The 25,789-nt window shown below is 40.7% G+C and overlaps 1 long non-coding RNA gene and 1 pseudogene across 1 annotated transcript; one reads left to right on the forward strand and one right to left on the reverse strand.

Annotated features, from left to right (window-relative positions):
* Positions 1–17,746: 17,746 nt before the first annotated feature.
* On the reverse strand, positions 17,747–20,629 carry LOC131383099 (uncharacterized). The gene is made up of 4 exons (XR_009212858.1): positions 20,532–20,629; positions 19,851–19,938; positions 18,266–18,450; positions 17,747–17,886 (listed from the first exon to the last, which is right to left on the reverse strand). It is a non-coding gene; the product is annotated as an uncharacterized LOC131383099 (long non-coding RNA).
* A 191-nt stretch (positions 20,630–20,820) lies between these two features.
* Positions 20,821–25,789, forward strand: part of LOC116479485 (cyclin-Y-like protein 2) — a 48,298-nt pseudogene continuing 43,329 nt past the window's right edge.

The following is a 25,789-nucleotide window of genomic DNA, read 5'->3' on the forward strand; positions in this document are numbered from 1 at the left end:
TAAAAAAATTCAACAAATCAACAAACAATAATGCTCCACAAGGAAAATACCAGGATCAGACTTTGAAAATGTTCCAAATATTTAAGGAAGAAAAAAATATTGACACCGCTCACTCTCTCAAAGAGAAAGAAGAAAGGGATGGTTTTTCAATTTGTTTCGTGAGGCCAGCATTACATTCATACGCAATGTGATCAGGCAATAAAAAAACCCAGAAATAGTAGATGCTCTGTTTCACAAACACAGATACAAATATTCTAAGAAAAACATTGTTACCTGAATTCAATCAAGCAAGAAGAAAAATTAAATTAAACAACAAAGACTAGACTAGGAAACAACCTACAATAGAAATGAACCAATAAAGGACTAATCTCTAAAGTGTCTTTAAAAATGCTTCATATCAATATAGGAAAAACACAAATGACCCAATACAAAAAGAACGCTAGATATGAAGAAAAAAAGGTGGTGCATGGGTGAATAAATATTTGCTAAGCCGTACTTTGAAGGGGGTTATTTCCAGTTCCAGATGAGAGATACCCACAGGCAGCCCAGAGGGCGGGACCCCAGGGGACAGGTGACAGAGGCCAGGAGGTGACAGAGGCCCCGGCAGTGGGGGACCGGGGGCCCAAGGGGACCTCCATCCTTTTCCCGGGCTGCCGCCCAAGGCTCCCGCCGCTCCGGGTTCCAGTGCCCTCTCACTGGGTCCTGATAGGGGCTCCCTTTCTCACCCCGGGTCAGGCAGGAGGCCCCGGACCCCAGTCCCGGAGGAAACGGAGGCTCCAGGGCTTCCACGGAGGAGAAAACGGGAGGGCTCCTCTCCGACCCGGGCTCCTCTCTGACCGGGGCTCCTCCAGCGCCCACCCCAACGGGTTCTGAGAGGGTGAGGAGGAAGTCGGGGGCTGGGTTCAAGCCGCACTGGGCCCCGGATTCAACAAGGAAAAGGGCTCCCCAGAGGCCTGTGCATCAGAGGGGTCCTGGCTCGGCTGGAATGAGGCTTGGGGAGGGTCAGACGGTCTGCTGGGCTCCCAGCCTAAGGCCTCCCTCCCCAGCCCGTAACCCCTCCTGCCGCTGAGGCCCTCCTGCCTTTCCCTGCACGCCACTCCCTGGGAGGCCGAGACTCCTGCCCGGCCTCCCTCTGCCGCCGGCACCCCAGACTCCCGGACTCACCCTTGGCTGGGTTGCCGTCTCCTCCTTTCAGCGCTGGACGCCACAAGTTCCAGGCTTCTTGGGCTCTGGAAGGAGGCACAGCGGAAGGCTAGGTCGCTATATTAGGCCGCTCCAAAGTCTCCTCGCGCTGTTGCTACCTTACTGCCTCCAGCCTCCAGCATCCAGGGAGAGTGCAGGCAGGCGGTACCAGTTCTCTTCCTTCTCCTCCTGCCCAGGGCGGACTGGCCTCCAGCATCCAGGGAGAGTGCGTGCACACGGCGCCTGGTCCTCTTCCTTCTCCTCCTGACCAGGGCGGAGCAGTAGAGACCACACGGCCTGGAGTAGGGTGAAATGATGAAAGCCCAAGGAGAAACTATTTATAATGACTCTTATTTAACTGGATCTCCTGGAAGGCATGTTCCGATTGGGTGAGAGCCACTGCACAAAACAACTCTGATTGGATAATATGACCCAATCAGGGCTGGCTGAAAGGTTCCTTCTTGTCTTATCAGAACCAGGGTACCAAAAATTTATACTACTTTGACATAAGTCTACATTGCGAAAATACCTGAGTGACCCCAGAATGTTAAGTTTTAAGAATATATAGATGTTGGGGGAGGGGAGGAGCCAGCACCTCCACCGGAATCGGAAGCTGGGGGCGCACATGGGAGATGGCTTTGTAGCCACCTTGCCTTCGGCTTTGCCACCAGACATGCACTGCAGGCCTGGAGAATGTGGCCTTTGGTGTTTCCAGGAATACTTTACACAATTAAAGTCATAATTAAAGTAACATATGCAAAAACCCTTATCAGTACTCCTTTTATACTTAAAGTTTTGTTTAACCATAACCCTGTTTACTTGTTTATATGTTGTCTATGGCTGCTGTCATGCTGCAAAGGTCGAGTAGAGTATGAAACAGATGATGTGGACCACAGCTCCAAACCCGTTTACTATTTTGCCATTTTCAGGATGAGTTTGCTGGATGACTCCTAATCTAGTGGAATGTCTGTGTTGCTAGTACAGGGAGATCCTTGCCAGCCAATGTCAGATAAACAAGTTGATTTTATGGACAGTTTGTCATATACATACAAGCACCTTTCCAGTTTTTGTAACTATTAACGATTTATTTTCCTACTTAGTTTGCTCGCTGTAACTCTGAGTGGCTCAATTATTCATCCTGTTTTGATTTCTTCATACCATTTACCCTCCTTCCAGATTATTTAATCAGGTGATTTTATATTATATCTCAGTAGGGTCCTGAGCCTCTTGTTTGTTTACATGTCTCTATGACCCTCTTTGTTGTTTCATAAATGGATTGATGATATGTAAAACGTGCATATTCATGGAAATAGCATTTGTTCCAATTGACAAAACTATTTATAAAATGAGGATTGTAATTATGTGTGCTATTTGAATTCTGTACATGTATATTTCTGTCCTTGGATTGGAGGCAGAAAAGGGGTTGATTTTGGCTTTCAGCCATGGTTGTTTCCTCGGAATCCTAAAGTTAGTTGCTCTAGGCATGGGGCTGTAGGATGAATATCCCAAGGTGACAGTCATTGTAGATCCTTAGACCTTATTCTCGTGGGATTTTTAAAAAGTGCATTAATATTTTAAGAGCTATATTAGCTATAAGAAGAGTCAATTTTTATTTCAAAATGTTTCAATTTGAAATAATTGTATACTTCAGAAAAATTGAAATAATGTTAACAGTATTTCTGCATACCCTTCATCTGTCCTTAATGTTAATGTTTAACATAATCATAGAACAATTATTAAAGGTGAGAAACTCATACTGATTCAGTACTGTCGACTGATTTTCAGAGCGCATCTGAATTCTCCCTCCAGTACCCATTTTCTGTCCTCGTTGCATGTAGTTCTCATTTTTCCTCAGGCTCCTCCAGTTTGTGTAATTTCCTCATTATTTCTTTTATTCATGACCTTGACACTTTTTAAGGATCATATTTTATTTTGTAAATATTTTGTAGACTGCACCTCCATTTGGGTTTGTCTGATGTTTCATCATGAAGTAACCTTCCATCTAATCATGAGGAAACATCAGATAAGCTCAAATGGAGGTACAGTCTATGAAATAAATATGATTCATGCGGCAGGAATGCCACAGAAGTAATGTTACATACTTCTCAGTGCATTTTATCAGATGGTATGTGATGTTGCCATTACTGGTGATGTTAATCTTGGTAGAGTGGTGGCTGCCAAGTATTTTTCCCTTTTTAGCTGAAATGTATTTTATGGGGAGACATTTGTAGATATATAAATGTCCTGTTTGTTATCATAATCTCCACCATTAATCCTAGCACCCATGAGTAGATTTTTACCTACAGCAGTTATTACGGTGGAGGTTGCCTAATGATTTCTTTCCATCATTCCTTCTGTATTTGTTTGGAATGCTCCAGTAGGAAACAGCTGTTCCTTCTGCATCACTTATTTATTCAATTATTTATATTATTATGGATTCATGGCTGTTTAGTGTATTCTTTGGATTATGATCCATTGCTAATATTATTTATTTTGTTTTGAGGTTGTGCCAACTGTTGGGGTGATCAAACCCAACACCAGGCCGTGGGGGCTATGAAGTCTGGCGGAGTCAAAGGAATGAGAAAAGACAAGTTAAGAGAGAAAGTGGGACCAGGGGTCCAATGCTAGTATGGAGGCTGTGAAGGCCCCGCGTCTGGGATCCCACGCTTTTTATTGGTGATCAAACAAAGAAACAGTTGGTGAGGATGTGGGGGTTGAAAGGAAGGGGTGTATCAAGTGAATGAGGCACAACTGTGATGGTTTAGCATTTTCTTTGAAACATATGGCTACTTGAGATAAAGGGAGTGCCAGAAGCAAGGAGCCAGCAAGTCTAGACACATTCCAAAGGCCATGAGGGGTTTTAGACCTTGGACCCTGGACATGTTCCAAGCACTGCCTCAGCTTCTCTCCCAACACTCAGCTTTTCTCTCAACACTCAACATTGGCCAATGAGAGCCCATTCAGGTTGGCACCTATTTCCTTTTGATGTGCCTTCATCATTTTTGAGTTCTTCCTTATTTTTGGCATCACAAAGCATTCCAGGCTTATCACACGTCTTCCCTGACCTCAGCCCTGAAATTAACCCTGTTTCTATGGAGCCCTGGTTCATTAACTGGAGAATGGTACTAGAAACCATAATCTGAGCACTAGGTGTGCTCATTAGCACAGGAACGCCATTTACTCTAGGATCTCTCCATGGACAGAGTTAGGAACTCTATGTTGGTGTACTCACACATGCATTAACATTTGTCTATACCTATCTGACTGTGTACCTACCTACCTACTTATAAAAACTGTGAGTTCATACTGTTGCCTTTGATTCCACTCTAACACCACCGAGTTTACTCTAGCTTTTCATTCTTTGTAACTTCTGACAGTGAGAACATTGGCTTTTATTTTCCAAGATATGTTCACTTGTTTGTTTGTTCCTGGTGTGTGTGTGTGTGTGTGTGTGTATAGTAGATTGAGAAATGTGAAACCATATGCTTGTTAAGCAACAAATTTACTAATTAGAAGATAGTATTTGTGGGACATTTTTTTCTGTCTTTAGCTTTCAACAATGAAAATAGAGTTTTCCAAAGTTACTTAGGCTTCTTATGTTCTTCCCCACCTCTTTCTGCATGCTCATATTATTAGATTTCCTTTTATTAGATTCCCATTTCATTAGATTCCTTTTTATCCTTTTTAGATATCTTATGCACAAATGAGCAGATAACATGTATAATTTTTAATATCCCCTTCTCATTATATGAAGTGTAGCTCATACCACATGTATATATATGCATTCTTCCTCTGTGTTTTGCATTTTTTCTCTCCACTTAACAATATAGCCTATATTTTAGAACATATTTAAATTTACTTCCGTCTTAGCATGCTGTGATAGCAGTTTCATTGTTTTTCAGCCATAGAATTTTGTCTATAAAATATTCAGAAATGTAAAAGTAAACCATCTTTTTTCTTTTCTTTTTTTTAAATTTTTTTATTTTTTATTTTTATACTTTAGGTTTTAGGGTAAATGTGCACAATGTGCAGGTTTGTTACATATGTATCCATGTGCCACATTGGTGTGCATCAACGTTCACAGAAACACTGTCTTTTTGAGGTTTTTCCTTTTTTTTTTTTTTTTGAGACGGAGTCTTACTCTGTTGCTCAGACTGGAGTGCATTGGCGCAATCTCCACTCACTACAACCTCCGCCTCCTAGGTTCAAGCAATTCTCCTGCCTCAGCTTCCTCGAGTAGCTGGGACTACAGGTGTGTGCCACCACGCCTGGCTAATTTTTGTATTTTTAGTAGAGACAGGATTTCACCATGTTGGCCAGGCTGGTCTCGAACTTCTGAACTCAGGTGATCTGCCCACCTTGGCCTCCCAAAGTGCTGGAATGACAGGCGTGAGCTACCATGCCCAGATGAGGATTTGCTTCTTAAAACTTAACATTCTGGGGTCACTCAGGTATTTTCCCACTGTAGACTTATGTCAAAGTAGTATAAATTTTTGGTAGTAATTTAAATGTCTTTATTTATAAATGCATATTTATGTTTCATTTCCAGCTGGTTGGCGTGTTTGATGAGCAAGATCTACATCATGGAGGTGATGACACCAGTGCCAGCTCCATGCATACCTAGAGCCCAGAGAGATTTGCTAGTGCTAGTGAGCTTGGCACCAGCAATGTCTCAGCCTTTCAGTCTGATCAAGCAGCAAGTGAAATTGATGTCACATCTTCAGTACTTCATGCAAGTAAGTGAAAGATCTTTCTTCTCTGCATACATCTTTTTTTTTTTTTTTTGGAGATGGAGTCTTGCTCTGTTGCCCAGACTGGAGTATAGTGGTGTGTTCTCGGCTCACTGACACCTCTGCCTCCTGTGTTCAAGCAGTTCTCCCTCTCATGGCCTCCTGAGTTGCTGTGATTACAGGCAGCCACTGCCACGCCCAGCTATTTTTTGGGTATTTTTAGTAGAGATGGGGTTTCGCCATGTTGGGCAGGCTGGTCTTGAACTCTTGACCTCAGATTATCTGCCTGCCTCGGCCTCCCAAAGTGTTGTGATTATAGACATGAGCCACGGCACCTGGCCACATCCTCGTCATTTAAAGGATACAGAGTTTTGTCATCCAGTCTTGCTTCTGTAAATGCAAGGAATTCATTTCTTGAACAGATAATAAAATTCATTACCTGTTTTTATCCAGAATTCAGTTTAGAACCTTGGCAAATGTCTTGCAAGAGAAGTAGGCACATTAAAATCACATTTTAGTGAATTAAACTTACTTTAGTCAACTTTTCATGGCAGGGCAGGGTCCATCAAGGCAGGGGGATAGAGAAATATTTAGACACTGGTATAGCCCAAGTCCCAACCAGTTTTAGTGTATGTTGAAGCGAGCACCCAAGTCCCAACCAATCTGAATGAACCATTCTACCATACCCAGCCAATATTAATATTATTCATAATAAAATCTCATTCTACCATACCCAGCCAATATTAATATTATTCATAATAAAATCTTAATAAATGAAAATTCAGTAAATAAAAAATGAATATAAAATACCTAAACATAAACGTGTCCTAAAACTCTAGTTGAGGGTTTTAAACATATCAAGAGTAACTGTTTTGAGTCACTTTAAAGCATTGCAATTTTTACAACCAAAAGGAAATATATCCTAAGGAAAGAATGAATTGCCAAACAAGGACCCTAAAACTGTTTGTTGTTGGCATTGTTCATTTTCAATTCATAGATGGGTATTATAAGATTAAGGAGATGAGGAGAAATAATACTTTAATTCTGTCATTCCTGGTGTCATTGAGGACCTAGGATTCTTAGTATAGAAGAAAGGGGATACAGATAGAAGTTACAAACTAACAACCAAACACTTTATAGTCTTCAATTTGGACAGGACAAGTCATCATGGATTCATGATATGTTTTAACTCTCAAAAAAAAAAAAAAAAGAGAACCTAGAAAGAAGGAGAACTCCTGTGTGTATTCACAGAAAAAGCCATGAATCAAGGACCACCTTAGTAAGGCAGCATTTCTCATATCCAGGCTATATTCTGGAAATAAAAATTTTTTATATAAAGAGATCAGAGTTCCTTGGAGAAATGCCTGAATTTAGGTCTGGACACAAAATGTATGAGATGATTCTGGATCATCCTGACATATCATAAAATAAGGATGCTATGAAACATTACTAGGGTATATCACAGGGCCTAGGAGAAGACATGATGCTCCTATTGTCATTGGAACATCAAGTAGTATAGTAACAGCAATAAGTGCACGGATTTGTAATTATAATAAATAAGCTTACAAGCAAGAAAAAGGCTGCCAGTGATCCAATTTATTATTTGGAAAGCTGATAAGGGAATAATTCATCTATTCTGCATTTCCTGTGTGGGTGGTGTGACTGGACAACTAAGTAACAGATCAAGGGGAAGTTACTTTTTATGTATTTCAGCTAATAAATGAAGGTGTAATGATAGCATTAGAATATTACTATTTTGCAACTCCTGGTGAAATAATAGATCTAGGGATTGATCATTGAATGAAAGGACAATAAAAATTGGGGACCCCAATTTCCTATGGCAAAAGAAAAAAAATTAAGCTGAAAGCTGAGTCATGCAAGAAGCCGCCTTTCCTTGGCTTTGTAAGCAGTTACAGATAAAAGTCTAAACATTTCCACAGGTAGCTACCCTGTTCATCTTATCTAATCAAGTGCTGATTTATTGAGCATAAGATCAGTACATAATTGACTATTTCCCTACCTGCTCCTTTTCTCTTGCAACATGAGGATCACCACACACTTCCTGTTTCCTCTCTAGGTCACTTTTCCTTTTTAAATATTGAAGCCCTCAAAATCATCTTTAGTGAAAAATCACAGACCACAGACTGTGTCTGTGATTCTGTGTTTATTTCTTCTGGGCATGTTCTTAATCTTGGCAAGATAAACTTCTACATTGATTGAGACCTGGCTCAGTTACTCTTTGGTTTTACAATTGCTATGGTCTTAATGTATCCCTCAAAATGTATCTGTTAGAACTGTAATCCCTAAGACAGCAGTGTTGGGAGCTGCAGCCTAATGGAGGTGTTTAGGTCAAAAAGGCACTTATTATTTGGAAAACTGATAAAGGAGAGAATAAATTATTTATCTATTCTGCATTTCCCATATGTGGGTGGTACCTACCACCCTGCAGTAGATGAGGAGGATGTTACTTTTTATATACATACAAAATAGTTATGTCTTATATAAGTATAAAAAAGGCTTGAAGGATTGGGTTTACTTTTTGTCACTCTTCTGTCACGCGAGCACATCACATCCATCCTCTCTCCCTTTCACCTGCCTCCATGTGAGAATGTAGTAGGAATGCCCTCTCCAGAGGCCTCTTGATTTTGGACTTCCCAGCCTGCGGAACTGTGAGAGAATAAATTTCTGTTCTTTATGAGTTACCTAGATTCAGGAACTCTGTTATAGCAACAGAACACTCCCAACTGGAGTTCTTTAGCACACCCCGTCCATCCCCTTGCTAACTCCCCCACCTGTCCAGTCTTATCTGCCTTTATATCAAAAGCCCACAGCTAACCCAGAGGCCTTCAGCTCTGCCCTGCCTTTCTAGGAAACCCCCCTCTCCACCCACCCTGATCAGGACACTGTCTGAAGTTTCTCCCTCTTGATTTTAAAAAGAGAAATTTATCTGACAGAGGTTCTGCTGAGGAGGCCAGCTCTCACATCAGAGGGTGATGGCAGTTTGCGCTGTATGAGGATAAGACAATGCTGTCCCAGGGCTGGTTGTCTGATAAAGGGTCCCAGAAAGTGCAGTAATGGACCCTGGGAGGCTTTCTGCTCTCCTGTCTGCAGGTTCCTGGTGAGAGGACCTGTTGGCCACTAGGGTGTCTGAATATGTGTTTGTGTGTGTGTGTGTGTGTGTGTGTGTGTGTGTGTGTGTGTGTTAGAGTGATGTGTGTGTTCTTGGCTTGATTTCTTTCAGCATGAAGCCCACTGTTTTGCTGAATGTATCTCACTGTTTCCTGAAACTCAGTGCATTCAGCTGGCTCAAGGGTCCTGGGGCCTCACTGTGTCATATTTGCACAAGCCTAGTGTCTGTGCAGACTGTATGCTGGAGTTCAGTTGTAAAACCCTTTTTCTCCCTTATACTGACCCAGTAATAGAAAAGCCATTTCATTCAATGGAATAGAAACCCAGATCTAATGGAGAGATGGTCTAATCTGCCATGCATTGGAGCAGTATCCAGTGATTTGGGCTTTGTGGCATTGATGGAAATTTCCAGGTTCTCTAGGTGGTGGGCAGAGACCTCACTTTTTAAGAAACTCCCCCACTCCAACCCTGCCAATGAGGACACTGCCTGAGGACATTCCTGTCAATGTTAAGTAGAAGAGATCGTTTCTTTTCTTTTCCTTTCTTTTTTTTTTTTTGTTTAGACAGAGTTTTGCTCTTGTTATCTAGGCTAGAGAGCAATGGCCTGGTCTCAGCTCACTGCAACCTCTGCCTCCTGGGTTCAAGTGATTCTCCTGCCTTAGCCTCCTGAGTAGCTGGGATTACAGGGGCACACCATCATGCCCAGCTAGTTTTTGTATTTTTAGTAGAGGCGAGGTTTAACCATGTTGGTCAGGCTGGTCTCGAACTCCTGACCTGAGGCAATCCACCCACCTCAGCCTCCCAAAATGCTGGGATTATAGGCGTGAGCCACCGCTCCCAGCCAAGAGATCATTTCTTGATGTTGAATTTCAGGTAGGGAAGCCAGCTCCTGAATATCAGGGTGGCGGTGCTTGGGCTGAGACTGGTCTAGACAGCATTGTCTGAAAACAAGGAAGTAGCTATGAAAGGGCCCTGGGATGTTTTCTGCTCCCCTCTCTGCAAATGTCCTGGAGGGACATCCTGTTAGTCACTTTGCGGGGTGTGTGTGTGTGTGTTCATCACTTGGTTTTATTTATGTTTTTGCTTTTCTTCATGAAATCTGCAGAGTTGCCAAAAGTACCTTGATGTTTTCTGAAAGCAGAGCCAATGACCACACTCCAGGGACTGAGTCCTCAAATCTATGATATTTGCTAAGGACGGGTGTATACCTGCAGACAGTGTGATGGGGTTCAGGGCCAAGGAACACTTGTTTCTGTGCCCTGTTTCTATGTTAAAAAGACATTTAATTCAACTGGATAACAGGGCAATTCTGGTGGAGAAAAGGTCTACTCTGCCATAGGATGGAGCAGCAGCCTGCAGTTCAGAACACTGGTGTGTGTCTGGAGATTTCCGGGGACTCCAGCTGCTGGTAGAGGCCCAGAAGGTAGGGGGCATTTGTCTGCAGATCACAGGTGAGGGTTCTGCTCACCCCATTATCTTGACCATGTGTGGACCCTTAAGTTTGCAGAGTTGGATGTCCTGACTGACTGTGCCATAGGAGGGTATAAGAGACTGAGGGCGACACAACTATAGGCTGTGGGGATGATGTTCATAGGGAGCCTCCCTGCTGCCTGTGGCAAGAGTAAAGTGAAATGCTTGGGGCTGGGAAGAGGCAACAAAAGTCTACAGAATCTATTGTCCTCAGCTCATCTCCCATCCTACTCCAATCATGGCCTAACATCCTTAGCTACCGATCACAGAGGAGACTCGTGCATTTGTGTTCATGTGGCCTTGGATGTTGGCAAATTCAGATTGGGGCCCCAGGCATCTGTGCCTGTAACTGCAGTTTCAATGGGCTCAGAACCAGGCTAAAGAGCCTCCAAGCTTCCTCCAGTTTCCTAGTGCATGCATGTGCAATATACTCCTCTGGCCTGGGTCTCTTCTGCCTCTTCTTGCCAGTTGGGTCAGAGCTAGCTTATTAACCAATGTTTTCTGAGATTTAATAGAACTGGCTCAGACCAGTTGGAGACTTGAAAAGGGCTACGTGATAGTAATAGATTTTTAAAGATACCTTATTATTTTAGAGTAGATTTGAGTGTACAGCAAAATGGAGTGCAGAGTCCAGAGTTCCCATATGCCCTCAATTCCTGTACACTCTTGAGTCACTCCACCAACAACCTCCTACACCAGAGTAGAATATTTATTATAGTCAGTGATCTTACATTGACACATCGTTATCACCCAGAGCGATACTTTTGGTGGCACACATTCTAAGGGTTTGGAGAAATGTATAACAAGAATGAAATGTATAATGAATGTATCATTATAGCTGTTATGATATCCTGCAGTGTATTTTCATTACTGTAATAATCTTGTGCTCTATTTATTTATCCTTCCTTTCCTAACCACTGGAAACCACCAATCTTTTCACTCTCCATAGTTTTGCATTTTTCTGAATGTTATATACTTGGAATCATAGATAACTTTCCAGATTGGCTTCTTTCAGTTAGTAATATGCATTTAGTGTGTAATATGCAGTTAGTAATAGCTCATTTCTTTTCAGACATGATTAATATTTCATTTTCTAAATATACCACATTTGTATTTATCATTAAGCTACTTAAGGACATCTTGGTTCCTCCTAACTTTTGGCAGCTATTTTAAAAGCTGCTATAACATCTGTGTGCAGGTTTTCATGTGGACATAAGCTTTCTGGTCATTTGGATAAAGACCTAGGGAATGCAACTGCTGGATCACATAGTAAGAGTATGTATAGTTTTGTAAGAAATTGCCCGTATTAGGAGAGTCTTTACCATGGTAGAGGAGAATGTGCTAATATACTGCAGAATCAAACCAATGAAGGAGGTAGAACTTGAAAATCCAGAAACAGTGACGTAACCATGAGAGCTGTTAAAAGATACAGTTAGGCACTTTGAAGCATTAGGAAGTATGTTTGAGCATTCAGAAATTTATAAAGCAGGTAGCCCAAGACTGCAAGCACCCCAGAGCTCCCACAGAGAGGCTTAGGGAGGGTGGGGGAAGACCCTTATATGGTGAATGTGGAAGAAAAGGAAAATACTTGATTGGGCAAGTGGAGCAGTGGCCTCATTTGGATCATTACAGTGGAAAATCTCTAGTTAGATGGTAGTTGGTGGTTTCTGATTGGTTAAGCTTAAGTTTCCTTTTATTATTCATATTGAGTCAAATTTTGTTTTGTTGAAGGAGGAACTGAGCATACTGGAGCCACCTCAGCCTCATGGCCATCTGTTTATTTGATCATTTTTAACAGAGAAGATCCTTTTAAAAATATTTGTTGCCTCACCTGGAGTGCAGTGTTGTGATCATGGCTCACTACAGCCTCAACCTTCCAGGCTCAGGTGATCCTCCCACTTCAGTGCACCCCACCCTGAGTGGCTGGGACTACAGGCATGTGCCACCACACCACCATGCTCAGCTAATTATTTGTTTGTATTTGTTTTAGAGATGGGGTTTCCCTAAGTTGCTTAGGCTTGTTTCAAAATCCTGGGCTGAAGTAGTCTGCTTGCATTGGTCTCCCCAAGTGCTGGAATTACAGGCCATCTAAATCGTTTATCTCAGATTTGCCTTGTGACAAAAGGAGGGGTACTTTTTCTGACATGATGGGGCAGAGAAAGATGAGGTGGATGCACCCTGTGCATATTATTTTCTTAGGCTCTTGCCTAATGGGATATATTTTCTCCTTCAATGATATGGCAAGATATTCAGGTGAAAGAAGTTGAATAAAAGTTAGAGGAACATAGAAAAGATTGGTTATACATGTTGGGTTTTTGAATAAATGATGTCGTTGGAGAAACAAAACTTTTATTGATTTTTGAAAATATTCAGGGCCAATTTGTTGTGTAAGTAATTTGAATTTATGATGATACCTCTGACCACTTTTTGATATTTTTGTGGTTCAGCTGAGTGGTGTGATTGAACCAACACAAAGTGAGGCTCATCCAGGGATGAGATTTTGCCAGAGAGAGGATGAGCATCAAGTCAGGGAGCTAAAGATAATTATGAGAAAGTGACTATCTAAAATTGCTTAAGTAAGAGAGAGATTGGATTTTTGTGTATTTGGTATTTGGGAGAAGAGGGGTGTGGGTATGTACATGAGATGTGTTGTTTATTCTCTTAAGAGAGAAAATGAGAGGATTAATGGACTGTAGTTCTGGACAAGGTGAAAAACTCTTAAAGTGGAAGTATTGGTGCAAGTGCTGTGACAGGCTGGAATGGTGCAGTCAGTCCCTTCGTCCATAAATCAGTAGAATGTTAGCAGTTCAGACTCAAACCTTGCAAAAAATAGGTGAAGAAAAGGAAGTCCCTCACAGTAACTGCCACCATAATCAAGACAGAATGTTTCCAGAATAAATGGAGTTATCTGCTTTCAGCTCCAGGTAGTAGCTATTGTCTGCCCTGATGATATGTGATAATAATTTGTGATCCTGATGTCTTAAAATAGGATCACTAGGCCGGGCACGGTGGCTCACGCCTGTAATCCCAGCACTTTGGGAGGCCGAGGCGGGCGGATCACGAGGTCAGGAGATCGAGACCATCCTGGCTAACACAGTGAAATCCCGTCTCTACTAAAAATACAAAAAATTAGCCGGGCGAGATGGCGGGCGCCTGTAGTCCCAGATACTCAGGAGGCTGAGGCAGGAGAATGGCGTGAACCCGGGAGGCTGAGCTTGCAGTGAGCCGAGATTGCGCCACTGCACTCCAGCCTGGGTGACAGCGAGACTCTGCCTCAAAAAAAAAAAAAAAAAAAAACAAAAAATAGGATCACTCATCTCCAGTAGAATTAAGTCCACAGTGAAGTTGTCCCCTCATCCCCAAAGAGATAAACATATATGAATCGACTGAGATTATAATAACTACTGCTGCCTGGGATCATGAGAGACCTGAGATGAACTGATAGGAAGTGAAAGGTGGCTGAGAAAATGAGAATGGACCCATCTGAAGAGGATCATAAAACTAGCAAAGACAAGGTCTTGTCCAAGATGCCTTCAGAAGCTTTGTCCATGAGAACTCTAAGGACTTCTCCATACGTGGTGGCTGCTGCTGTGATCTCTGCCTAAAAGGAGCCTCTGATCAGCATCCAAAGGGCTTCTGGACCCACTGGAGTCTTCTGGAGGTACATTGATTTCCTGAGACATCACTGTGGTTTTTTACTCTCTTTATTACTGCCTGTGTGTAGAATGATAATTGCCTAATAGATAGTGTGAATACCTCTTGATACATGGTAAATCTGAGCATATGTAATTGGGTGTCATGTCATTCTGAAACCTCACAGCTTCAGTCAGTGTCAGCACAGCTAGGGAGCTTGCACCTAATGCAAATATCAGTGGGCATAGTCTACAGGTACCTAATGACTCAGGTATTTTAACAGTCACTAATGAGTGTATCTCCAAGGAATAGTCCAACAACACATGGCTGGCCTGACTCAAGGTAACTATATGTCCAATCCAGGGTCATACTGAGTGAACATCTGCCAACCACAGGTCATTCTCCCTGCCTGCCATTGAGCAGTTCAAAAGTGACTGGTGTAAGCAGACAGGAGTGGGCTTGTTCAACTCACTATTTGCTTCTTCTGAAGGGATCATACTCAGGATCTAGGTCATTGTGCCTTATTGGAGTCCTACACATTTCACTTGCAAATTATATTTGAAAATTAAATTACCATGTTGCTAGTCATTCACAAAACATTTTTTAAAATTACATTCTAGAACCCATATTAACATCCTGTGACCCATAGAAAACAATAGAGAAATGTATTAGGCAAAAAGTTCTGGCAAAGACCAGTCTGATATTGGCCTGATTACTCAACTTCAGGCATTTGTCACATTAACTCACAGAGCTAAGAAAAATAAAAAGTACCAGCCTTGTTACTCAAGACATTAGGAACTATTGATTTAGATAGATAAAAGATTTTAGCTAACAAAATATTACAATGTCATTGTGAAGAATATGTCCCTCTTCCAGAGAACCCAGGAGGTTATCATGACCCCTGGAAAGCCCAATCAGCAATAACAGTGAAAGTTACATAGCTGCCTGAGTGCAGAAATATAATCTCTACTGAAAATAAGTTTTGTACTAGGCACAAATTTCAAGATATACATAGAATTTTTGCTCACGAAGTCAAATCACATGTACAAATTCCATATGGTTTAGGAGTTAATGGTGGTAAATTCATTATGCTTACAGGAAGCGAAGTAGGACAAATGACTGGAATAGCAAACAACTCCAGGTTTCATGATGAATTAATTGCTAGAGCACAAAATATCGAAGATCTTCATGACTTACGATGCGGATGGGTAACAGAAGTTGGATGAGACAATACCCAAACATGATTCCCAGATTTACCTAAACTGAACAATGGAAGGCTGTAGAAGATGCCATTAAGATATCTCATGAATATGGAAGATTATTATTCACTTCTGACGGGACAGGACTTTATAGGACAGCTGAAAAAATTCTCATGAAAAACGGCTTTTACAAGATGTCAAGTTACGATATCCAAGATGAAACCAATGAGTCACAACATTCACATAACATACTGTACAACCCTGATCTCTTGACTGTCATAAAATGTTTCTTACCTCTAAACCAAAGTTTCATTTTATAATTCAATTTTTCTCATTTTTTCTTTCCTCTCAGCTTAAGACAAGATCATTACAACCTTTTCTGTATGTTTTCATATATGCTTGCAAAGAGTTGTAAAATTTTATTGTGATTATTCTTGCTTTAAGCCAAAACTTCCCTAATCTTTCATTAGAGATTGTGGAATAGCATGCTAGTTTCCTTTCCATATCCAATTGTTTCTTCTGTATTCATTACCCTAGCTATATGATTATGTCTTTTGAACCTCCCCTGCAGCTAGATATGGCCATGTGACTAAGTTTTAAGCCAGTAATTTGTAAGCCCTGTGCTATGAGTACCTTCTAAAAAACCTTCCTCCTTCTTTTCTCCCTCTACCCTATTGTCTGGAATGAAGATCCAATAGCTGGAGATCAGTAGTCATCCTAGGTAAAGCAGGCAGGGGTGATGGGCAACACGGTCTGTTAATTCCCTTACTGGAAGATAACTTTCACCAGAATAAGAACCTTGATTGTGTTGGTTCAAGCAATATCCCCAGCACTTACATACAGTGTGCGGCATGTTTGCTAAGGGCTCAGGTACTAAATGGGTATTGAATGAATGGATGAATTAATTAGTTTGCTTTGGAGCTATAAATAAACAAGGTCTCAGCTCATTTCACAGAATCAAGCTCCTGATTAATTCAAATCACACTACTCTAATTTATTTCTCTTTGCTCTCTCAGACTTGCCAATGTCATGGTAGGATAGGATTTTTCTTAGTGTACTTCAATATTGCCTTCACTCAAAATGTTTTAAAATCTATTTTCATAACAATGCTTCCCAATATTTTTCTGTTTAGAGGGTTTAAAATTCTTCCATTTTTAAAGTCGTATATATCTGTGGGCTGGGTGCGGTGGCTCACGCCTGTAATCCCAGCACTTTGGGAGGTTGAGGTGGGCAGATCACGAGGCCAGGAGTTCAAGACCAGCCTGACCAAAATGGTGAAACACTGTCTCTACTAAAAATACAAAAATTAGCTGGGCATGGTGATGTGCGCCTGTAATCCCAGCTACTCAGGAGGCTGAAGGAGGAGAATTGCTTGAACCCGGGAGGCAGATGTTGCAGTGAGCCAAGATTGCACCACTGCACTCCAGCCTACGGGACAGAGTGAGACTCCATCTCAAAAAAATAAAAAATAAAAGTCATGGATATCTGTTTTTGAGTGTGTCTGTTGTTAAGTGCAGGCACTATTTTGTAACTTTAAATAGATATCATCTCAAGTCTACAAGAATTATCCAAAATGGTATCTAATTATATTTCTAGGTCTTCAGACACTATTAATGAAGATTGTAGCCACTAGGTCCTGAGGATTTTACTAGATATTGATTACTGAAACTGAACTTTCTTGAATTCTTTTTTTTCCACTGTGGTTTACTGCATTTCAACGTATCACCCATTTTTGTCCTCGAACTTTACTGAAATATTTTCAACAAAATTAAATTACACATGAATCATCGCTTCTTCCCTGATTTTTGAAATTACCCGTTGCTTCCTATGATAATGATTCTTCTGGTCCTTTTTGTAGTTAACTTATGTTAGAGTTTGTAAATATTCACACATTTCGGAATTGCATGTGATTTTCTTCTTAATTATTTTTTCCTCTTCCCCCAAAGTTGTTGTTATTTGTTTTAACTCTTCATGGGGAAAATTAAACCCATGTTTCACTTTTTGATATACTTGTCATTGAACTCCTTGATTTATGCTCAAATTGCTTTTCAAGTTACCCACTTTTAGGGAAGACATTATTTGGGTTTTGTTTAGTGTATCAACCTTTTTTTTTTTTGTTAGATGTTTCAAGATGTGTAGACTTTTCTATACACAGTATCCTTTTTCCTACAGTAGTTTTTTGAAAATTCTATTAAAATAAAGGTCATCAAAAGATCTCTTCCTAAACTTTTCCTCTACCAGAAATACCTCTGGAATGACATGGTCCTTTCTCCCTTTTCTTTAAATATGCAAACTTTATTTAATATAGAATTAACATTAATTTTGGAAGCAATACTGTTAACTACATTTATAGGCATATATATTGAAAGTCAGTTTTTATTCAAATCACAATCTTAAATAAATCCCTTCTTGCTTTTGTAGAAGTCCAAAGCTAATCTGCCCCAATCCGGATTGCATGCACTTGTGCCTTTTGGGGGTCCTTGTGCATTCATTCTTCCTTCTCTTCTAAACTCAAAAATGTATTTTCTCTGTTGGCTCTTTCCCTTTAACATAGAAGTGTAGTCACCCTTTTTGTTGAATCTTGGAATAAAAGGCTTTCTTTACCATATGTCTCCCTTTAACTACTACTACATCTCTCTTCTCAGCCAAATACTTGGAAAGAGAAGCCCTCAGTTTGTGTCATTGTTTTCTCACCTCCAGTTCAGTACTTTACCCACTGCCTGACATCCAGCTCACTCACACACACACACAAGCCCAATCACTAAGTTATCATAGCTGATTTGTAGCTTTCCTGCCCTCCTGGCAACATTTGACTCTGTGCATTGAGATAATACATGTTGAGTACCTATTGACCAGGCACTGTGTTAGGTGCTGCTGTTATAGAAATGAAAAGCAGACATCATCTCCTTTCTAATGACTTACAGACGCAGCCATTCCTGATTTATATGCAGGTCTCTTGACTCCCAGTGCTCACTTTTGCAAGCTTCACTTAATGCCATGGAAATCACCCATTCTCCAGGTTTTTTTCTTCCCAATTCTTCTTACTATACACAGCTTCTCAAGGCAATCACTTCCATGCCCATGGTTTCAGTTGCATTCTCTATTCTCTGAGGACAATAGAATTTTAAATGTTTTGTTTCATGTATTAGCTTTATTTTATACAAGATGCCTCATTTGCTATAACCATAGATTCAGAGTTGCTCCATGAAAGTAATAAATGAAAAATGGTGATATTATTAGCATGCAAATTTTAGGAAATTTCTCCAGTTACTCTTAGTGGTTTGATTTAGTATGTGTGTTATTTTTGAAAACATATGTTGGGATGTCACAAATGGACTTAGGCTACAGAGATTTATATTCAACTTTTGACCATAGAATTCCATTTTACATAACACTGAGAGTAAAAAACTATCTTTTCCTCCTTACCTATTTCTCTTCCTACATTCTCTGCCAGGAGGAAGTAACCGCTACATACTCAGTCTTCCCCAGCAGAGCCTGTGCGCTCTGTTTTCCCTCTACTTCCCCTCTTCTTTCATGTCTCATGACCAAGCACTTCCTATTCCATTTCCCAAATGATCAGAAAACTTTTCCCTTGACTTTTGTCACTGCCACTGCCTTTATCATTACTCTTCTTTTAGATAAAGTCTCTTAATTGGTCTTGTTGCTTCCTTCAGTCCTTCATTATTATACAGACCACTATACACACATCTGACAGAGATGCCTCACCTTTGTATGACTCAATGACTCAAATTTTCAGAATAAAACTAAAACCATCCCAGCAACAAATTTGGAGTCAGATAGAGGTGGGTCTGTATCCTAGGTTCATACCCTGTCCAGCAGTGTAGTCTCAGAAAACTGAACTCCTTAAGCCTTTGTTTCTGTATCTGCCTACACTCATTGAGAGTTAGGACTGTTTCACACACACAGTGCCTGGTATGTAGAAGGGACTTAATCAATGTTGAATGAAGGGGAAGCATTTTAAAATCCACATCAAAAAATGTTTTTCTTTTAAAAATATACTAATCTATAATGTCACTTTCCCTCCAAGCTTGACTTCTACCTTTACTTTCTGATATGGTTTAGGCATGTCCCCACCCAAGTCTCATCTTGAATTGTAATCCCATAATCCCCACGTGTTGAGGGAGGGACCTAGTGGGAGATAACTGGATCATGGGGACAGTTTTGCCCACACTGTTCTCATGGTAGTGAGTGAGTTCTCATGAGATCTGATGGCTTTATACGTGTTTGACAGTTGCTCCTTCACATGCTCACACTCTCTGGCCTGCTGCCATGTAAGAAGTGCCTGCTTCCTTTTCCACTATGATTTTAAGTTTCCTAAGGCCTCCCCAGTCATGTGGAACATGAGTCAATTAAACCTCTTTCCTTTATAAATTACTCAACCTTTATAAATTACCTGTCAACCTCAGGTATTTCTTTATAGCAGTGTGAAAATGGACCAATACACTTTCTGATAATCCTGCTTGAGAAATGGGGGAATTCATACTACCTGGGATCAAACTGTGGCCCCAGCCTGAGCAGTCGTGTGACCTTGGGGAGATAACTTAGTTTCTCCATTTTAATGTCTTCTGTAAAACCTGTAAAATAAGATTGTTTCTGAGGGTTAAATGAGCATAGCACAGTTGGAACACTGTCAGGCCCATACTGATTGCCAGATGTTGAATATTCATCTTTATTGAATTAGGACTGTGGTACCCCACTTTATGGCTCTCTATTTTGTATGACAAAATCATGCTTAGTGCTTTGTTAGCAAAAGAGAGAAAAATCTGAAAGTTTTTGCTATGGAAGGAAGAAACAGAGGGGAGAAAAGGGAGTTGGTAAGTTTCAGCATTTCAGAGCTTGGAGGGACAAGTTAGGTTTCTATTTTATGGAGAAAGAGGTGGAGGCAGGATGGGTCCTAAGGTGTCATTCAAGACACACAGCCATAACTCTTTATTGAGAGTAGAGATAGAGCCCCAGGGACTGCTATGGTCAAGTTGCAGACAAAAACTACCACCCATTGGAAGACAGGAGAGGAATATTTAGTTACAAAAGCAGTCAACAATTCAGGTGTATCTACATTCGGTCAGCAAATAAAAGTTGCTCAACTTGGTTGCTAATGGGACCCACTCTACTAACTGAGGATTTGTATAGAATTCATAGAGGAAGATGGCTTCAAGTAAGGAACCACCTTGTGCTTTTCTTAGGACTAAAAATCTCAGAAGGCCGGTGATGAATGAAAATCTTAGTCCCACTGGTACTGCACAAGGGGCCAGGAGAGCAGCAGCATCATAAGCCTCAGGGTGAGGCAGCCCAGGCAGGGGCATTCTGAGCTGTGGGGGAGGTGGGGCAGCCAGGGTGGGGCATTGTGAGCTGTCAGGGAGGGCATTGTGAAGTGTGGGGTGGGGCATTGTGAGCCACAAGCCTGGGCTTCCACCTGGGCCAGTGTGCTTCACTCTGTAGATGACTGCAGAAGGAGGAGGAGCTCCATCTGTACTCTCTTCAGGCAGTTGTGTCTCTCAGTGCTTGTTGGGTTCACACCTATTAAATAAGCTGGCTGGTCTTCACCCTCCAAGAGAAGTCAACTCATGGGAGGCGGCAGGGTACAGGCATTGGTCCAAGCCATGGCTGGGGGCAGGCAAGCAGCAGACAAGACCATCTCTGCAAGTGCAGCACAGCCTCAGCCTAGGGCAACGGGAGTGTGCAGCCAAAGCTGTGAGCAGAGGCACAGGTGGTGGCAGACAGGAGTAGAAGTGCCCCATGGGGAACATACTGACCCGTTGGGTGTGTCCCAGGGCCAGCCCTGAGTTGGACCAGAACCAGGGGTCAGTGTGTCCCTGTGAGTCTGAGATTTATGAGGCAGCAGCTGGGGACCTGATAGCAGGAGTGCCTGTGGCTGCTGCTGTAAAACCTGGTGAGGTGACTTGTGAAGCTGGTGAAGGCCTCCATGTGCACCACATCTGTGAATGGGAGATGCCTGAAGGTAAGGAGGTGATGGGTGCCGTCTGCCCTTGGCACACTTCTGGCTGCTGTTGTCTCCAGGGTCCTCTGGGAGGCATCCCCAAACTCAGGCTCCTTTCTGCCTGTAGCCAGCTCTCCCAGGGCTGGCCAGGAACAAAAGCTGGCTTTGCCTTGCATTCCCACCCCTTAGCCTTTCCCCACAGAATCCAGTCAGTTTCTTTTCTCCTTCCCTCCCAAACTCCCAGTTCTATCTCCCTCATCTCATTCTCCCAGGCTGGCATGGGACCATTTATTTATGGCTGTTCGTGTCTGTAGCTCTATTCAGTACCTGTGGGACTTTGTTGAGGCTTCTTTGGAATATTCTGTTCCTTTTCTCAATAAAAACTAAAATATCCCAACTTTCCAGTACCCATCCCATTCTTTCTTTGTACCTATCCAGATGGTACCTAAGTGAAGGAACCAGATAAGCGCCTAATTGTTTCCTTTGTTAAAGTAGCTAAATCTCAGGACAATTCATACTGAAATATTTGGGGATTTCTTATCCAAAATCAGAATGCAGGTTGCCATGGGAGGGACTGTATGGGTTGCTTTAAGTCACCTCGATAGAAGCTGCTTAGTGTCTTCTAACTAATTTGAACACAGAAGGAAAGAAAATGGAGGTTGCTTAAAATAATTGGGAAAGGTATGAAATATCACCACCAGGGCTGCAGAAAAATGGGTGTGTGTGTGGGGTTACCCCAAAGGAATTTACCTATGAGGCTCTGAGTACTTTAAAATTCTTACTTTAACACAAAATGTGTCTGCAAATTTATTCTGGTGACTTAACAGATATTATTTACCTCCTTTTTCTAAAAGAGAGGTGGGGATGGTTTGTGGTCAAAACTTTTAAAAGAGTTAATGGGTGCAGCAAAACAACATGGCACATGGATACATATGTAACAAACCTGCACATTGTGCACATGTACCCTAAAACCTAAAGTATAATAAAAAATATATATATATTTTCCAAAAAAAAGACATAAAATGTAAATATAGACTTTGAATGTGTAATATAAAGATTGAAGGTTAAAATGTCAGATCTTGCCTGTGTAAGAGTGTTTGTTGCCATGGCTCCCCCTTTGTCCTTCCCCCTCCTGACAATAGCATCTTGTTCAAAGATAAGAAAGTTGGAGTTTTTCAGTCTCTACACTGCTGGGAGAGGCAGAGGGTTGGGAGGTGGTAGAAAAGAGAAAACAATTAGTTGGTTTGCCTCTAAAATTTTGCAAAGAGATGAATCTAAGTAAAAAGGATTCTGGATAACAATACAGTTCTTGAATAAAAACTAAATTTTTCAAAATAGAAAACATTGTACCATAAAGATATTAAATCCATTTGCTCTTTGGTTTCATTTAAATGCCAGAGATATTATTACTGTAGAGGAAATGTCTTATAGCTCTTCTATTTAAACTTTGATTGGGCTCTGTATAGCCAAGACAATCCTAAGCAAAAAGAACGAGAACACATGGACACAGGGAAAGGAACATCACACACTGGGGCCCATCAGGGGGGTGGGTAGGAGGGCAAAAGGAAGGAGAGCATTAGGAAAAATACCTCATGCATGTGAGGCTTAAAACCTCAATGATGGGTTGACATGTGCAGCAAACCACCATGGGACTTGTATACTTATGTAACAAACCTACATGTTCTGCACATGTATCTCAGAACTTAAAGTGAAAAAAAAAAAGAACTTTGGTTGGGCTCTTATTTTTTCAGAGGTAGAATAATTAAGACTCATGATGAGTGTGACTTTTTCAAGATATTTAAGAATTTAGAATAAACAAATATGTGAATTAATTCATTATACCTTTATACACAAAGCATGTAAGTATTTGTGTAAACATATTCCACTTGGTGGTGTAAGGAAAGCCTCTGAGTGATTTTACACACCAGTTAATAGATGGGTAGTGTTGGATGAGAGACCAAAAAAGGCTCTTTATTGTCATTCTTTAGGATTACAGCACAGTTTATGTATGTCTCATTTGGCCCTTTGCAATACAAATAAGGCCTATATATATGTTCTTCCTATGTTTTACTAATGAAGAAATGAAGACTTAGAGATCTCACGTGACTATGGAAGACAGCTACTCAACAGAACTAAGGTTCTATGTCCTCAGAATGACATGGAAAGGATAGATATGCTTAATTTACTTTTTAAAATTTTTAAAAACTCCAGAATACATCTTATATTTTGCCTATAAAATAGACCTGTCTTTTAAAACATACTGCTCTCTTGTTTTATTCTATGAAGTTGATTTTACACAACTTAAAGGCAAATTTACCTTTTTTTTTTTTAAAATAAAGGAGGGTCTCACTATGTTACTCATGCTGGCCTCAAATTCCTGACCTGGGCTCAAGGGATTTTCCCATCTCAGCCTCCTGAGTAGCTGGGAATACAGGCATGCACCATCTTGCCTGGCTTCATCTTATGTCTGTACATTAATTTCAATGGATAAATAAGAATAAAAGTAGAGGTAGTGAAATAGCCTAAATGCAGCAGTCAAATAAATGAGATGATAAATTTTTATAAATGATCACATCTTTTTTTCTTCTCTCCCTCTATAGATACACCTTTGGAGTCCAACCCTTCTGACCATCCAGAGGCAAGAACAATATTCCTGAGAAAATCTCAAACAGATGGTGAGACAACATTGTTTTTTCTGCCAAGAAAAAGAGTGAAAACTCTTGTTCTTTGATCAGATGTATTATAGAAAGTATTTAGAAACTCATATTAATTTTTTCAACTTTTCACATATTCACTTGTCTTATTTTAATGTGATATACTTTTTTTTAGTTGTTACTGTTAGTGAAATCATGTAAACTTTTTGTTTATACATTTTGCCATCTTTTTATCAATGCAATTTGTCGTGTGATGGAAGGGTCATAGATTTATCTTTATTTATAATTATTTGCCCCTTTTCCCTTGCTCCAAAGAGCACATTTTAAAGATAGAACTTAGGCTTCAGCTTGGTTTACATTTAAACAAATAAAAGAAAACATAGCTGTTCATCAACAGAGATTGAATCTGTGATTTTGGACTCCTCTTGCACAGTCCCCTGATCACATGTGTTTAGCACATCCAAGTTTATGCTTCTCAAAACTTTTAAGTTATTAACCTTTGCATCTAACGTAATATAAATTTAAACATGCCCTACTCCTGCTTATTTTCCTTAATGTTATGTTAAATCCTCACTTGTTTGCTAAAAAGCCATACGCAGCCAAGTTTTCCAGTTGATTTAAGCAGTAAGAATACAAGTGAGGATCTATAATAATATGGGAAGTAATGCAGCACAGTAAAATATGGGAGTTTGTAACCTTTCTTTTTGTAGTTTGAGTAGACTTTGCCTGTCTTGAGTCAGGTATTTCTGGTTACAATTTGCATTCATTTTTGCATTACTATAAAGAGGTACCTAAGGCTGGGTAATTTATAACAAAAAGAAGTTTAATTGACTCATAAATCTTCAGGCTGTACAAGCATGGCTTCAACATCTGCTTCTGGTGAGAGCCTCAGCAAGCTTACAATCACGATGGAAGGCAAAGGGGAAGCAGGTGGTTCCACACGGTGAGAGAGGGAGAGAGAGGCAGGTAGAGGGAAGGTGTCACATTCTTTTAAACTACCAGAATGAGAATTTGCTTCTTACCATGGGGATGGCACCAAGCCATTCATAAGGAATCCACCACCATTACCCAAACACCTCCCACTAGGCTCTGTCTCCAACACTAAGGGTCACATTTTAACATGAGATTTGGAGGGGGGAAAATATCCAAACCATATCAGAGTTGTTTTTCCCAGTTCCTTCCAGAGCTATGGGCTTCTCACACACAGAGAGCATGGAAGAGGTAAAACAAAAGCTATTCCATGTCCCTCACTCTTCAGTGGTAGGAATGTTTGCCTGCAAGGCCCTTCCAGCATCAAAGGTGGAGGTGGTGTAGGAAACAAAGCGTGACTTCTTAGAGCTTTTATTATGCTGGCCTTTTTTTATTTTTGAAAAAAAAAAAAAAGATTTTTTGTGTGGCAGACACCATGTCCAATCAGGTTTGTATAGTCATTTTAAGATTTAAATTTAAGATAGGTTACTTTCCAGTTGTTTTGTTTTTAGTGACATATTAGTGGATGATCACTAAGTGTGGTTTGAGATGTTTACAGGGATTCTGGTGTGTCTAGAGATAGGTGCCCGGCCAGAAAGTAGTTCGTAGAGCTGTTAACTCTTAGATTCTGGTAAATGAGAAAATACTCATGGCTCATATATGCAAGAGTTAAACTTTTTCATCTGTCCTCATTTTTTTTCCTTTTTCTTTTGTACATAAGGATTCTTTCATGTGTATGTAATAGAAACAAAAAGCAAACTAGGTTCAAAAAGTAAAACAGTTTTTAGATTTTACTTTATGAGATTTATCGTGCCAGATAATTTAAATATAAACTGTTGAAAGTAATTTTTAAATGGAATTTTT

This window comes from Hylobates moloch, unplaced genomic scaffold (genome assembly GCF_009828535.3).
Source record: "Hylobates moloch isolate HMO894 unplaced genomic scaffold, HMol_V3 SCAFFOLD_3, whole genome shotgun sequence".
In the NCBI taxonomy this organism is placed as follows: Eukaryota; Metazoa; Chordata; class Mammalia; order Primates; family Hylobatidae; genus Hylobates; species Hylobates moloch.